General features: G+C 52.9%; 1 protein-coding gene across 1 annotated transcript in view; it reads left to right on the top strand.

The window, feature by feature from the left end:
- Window positions 1-1,902: 1,902 nt before the first annotated feature.
- IFT52 (intraflagellar transport 52) overlaps window positions 1,903-2,503 on the top strand; it is a 57,404-nt gene continuing 56,803 nt past the window's right edge. Inside the window, exon 1 of the mRNA XM_037743352.1 lies at window positions 1,903-2,059. The gene's annotated coding sequence lies outside the window, so the exon portion shown is untranslated. The remainder of the gene's footprint in view (window positions 2,060-2,503) is intronic.

Below are 2,503 nucleotides of genomic sequence, written 5' to 3'. Positions count from 1 at the left end.
CAGAGTCTCACTCTGTTGCCTAGGCTGGGGTGCAGTGGAGTGATCATGGCTCACTGCAAACTCCTGGGCTCCAGCAATCTTCCCACCTCAGCCTCCCAAGCAGCTAAGACTACAGGTGTGTGCCACCGTGCCTGGCTAATTTTCTTTTTTTTATTATTACCATTATTATTGTAGAGAAAAGGTCTCACTATGTTACCCAGGCTGGTCTCAAACTCCTGGTCTCAAGCAGCCCTCCCACTTCAGCCTCCTAAAATGCTGGGAGTGAGCCACTTCATCTGACCAAAGAGAATTCTCAAATTATTTTCTTCTCCACTTTCTTTATCTTTTTTTTAAGACAATGTCTTACTAGGTTGCCTAGGCTAGAAGAGTTCAGTGGCACGATGACGGCTCACTGCAGCCTCGACCTCCGGGGATCAATCAACCCTTCCACCTCAGCCTCTCAAGCAGCTGGGACTACAGGTGGACGCCACCATGCCCAGCTAATTTTTTGTATTTTTAGTAGCGACCACGTTTCGCCATGTTGCCAGGCCGGTCTTGAACACCTGGGCTTAAGAGAGCCACCTGCCTCGGCCTCCCAAAGTGCTGGGATTACAGGAGAGTGCCCCTGCGCCCAACTTGTCTCCACTTTTAAAATTGTGGAAAGCAACACAAATTGTGTGTGTTTTAATATTCTAAACTCGAAGACAAACATAAATGTAAATAAAAACTGTCAGAAGCCGGGCACGGTGGCTCATGCCTGTAATCCCAGCACTTTGGGAGGCCAAGGCGGGCGGATCACGAGGTCAGGAGTTTGAGACCAGCCTGGTCAACATAGTGAAACCCCATCTCTACTAAAAAGACAAAAATTAGCCGGGTGTAGTGGCGGGCGCCTGTAGTCCCAGCTACTCAGGAGGCTGAGGCGAGAGGATCGCTTGAACCCAGGACGCGGAGGTTGCAGTGGGCCGAGACCACGCCACTGCACTCCAGCCTGGGTGACTGAGACTCTACCTCAAAAAACAAAACAAAACAAAAACTGTCAGAGCTCTCTGCACTCATCAGTGTGAGTCTTCCAGATTGCTGCAGCGTTGTTCACACATCCACACACCTCTCAAGGCAGGCACAGGGCGCTTTCCTGGGGAACCGGGAGGCCTGTTGGTGGTTCTGGCTTCCGCTTCCCACCTTCATGGTGATGGCAGGGCAATTTGTATTGGTTGGTGATGCTCTTTGCACAAGCAGTTCTTTCTGCCCGGAACGCCCTTCCCCAGCCCTCGCCTTAATGAATGCCACTCTTTCTTCAGATAATCTGCTCATGGGGGGCGCCTTTTTGACCAGTTTAGTCGTCAGACTCCCTAATACAGTAAATAGTTTTCACATTTTTGTAGAATCTGTTCAAGTTCTAACTCCCCACTCAAAGGGCGGCGGGCTCATCGCCATCCGCGCTGGCGCTCAGATCTGGTAACATGGCCAGCGAAGATACGGGGTTAATAAAATAGAATTATCCGGTGTTATTAGTCTCAACACTAAACCTGCCCACCCTTTTCCGGTAAGTAGTTCCTAAAAGTCCGGCCCCGCCCTCCACCGGGCTCCGCCCCCGCCCGGCTCCGCTCTACGCCAGCACCTTGGGAATCGTGGGGGTGCGTCCTCCAACCGCCCCCGGAAGCCTTCAGTATTCTGCTACCTGCGGGTGGAGCGAAGTTTGGGCCCTTGGGTCCTACTGTTATTAGTCTTTAGTCAAAATTGATATTAAATAACAAAATTCAGTGGGTTGATTTTTGGTGAAAAGTTAATTCTCTGGAGGGAGCGGGGTGGAAAAAAAAGTTAATTCTCGTTGTGTTTGGATTTACCCCTCATGCACCAAATGGCACAGTCCCACATCAGCCAGGCTCCTTCCAATACCCATGACGCCCGCGACGGAGAGGCGCCTCCCGTGCTGTCGTCATCACGTCGACCGGAGGTAGCGCCGCGTCCTGGGCCACGCCTTCCCAGCGCGCCGCCGCGCCTCCCCGGTTACTATGCGGCCTTGGATACCTGGCCGCGGGCTGCTGGGTGGCGTCAGGTGAAGGGGGTCCCTGGGCCTCAGGTAAAGCGCTCCAACCGTGGTGGGCCGGCTCGGGCGTTGGGGCGGCCTGGGAGCTGGCTTGGGCCTCAGGTAAAGCGCTCCAACCGTGGTGGGCCGGCTGGGGCTTTGGGGCGGCCTGGGAGCTGGCAAGGGCCTCGCCACACTCTTCGAGGCCGCTGGGCCGGTCATGAAACATCCAGGGTCCACTGGGGTGAAGTAAACTGAGGGCGCGGACGTAGGCCGGGGTCCTGGCGCTCCGGTTGGGCGCCCATCTCTACCGCCTCTTGTGGCGCGGGTGTTCAGTCGTTCCGTTGACTATGAAAGAGCATCGGACGAGGCATCGTAAAGTCTTTTTTTTTTTTTTTTTTTATACATGTTCACTATCTAGATTTTTATAAATGTGTATAAGCTATTTATTGACATATGTCATCTAGTATCAGATACGTGATCTTTTATTTTCTATTT

The sequence above is a fragment of the Cebus imitator genome, unplaced genomic scaffold (assembly GCF_001604975.1).
Source record: "Cebus imitator isolate Cc_AM_T3 unplaced genomic scaffold, Cebus_imitator-1.0 Scaffold141, whole genome shotgun sequence".
NCBI classification, from domain to species: domain Eukaryota; kingdom Metazoa; phylum Chordata; class Mammalia; order Primates; family Cebidae; genus Cebus; species Cebus imitator.
This window is presented reverse-complemented; position numbering and strand designations above follow the sequence as displayed.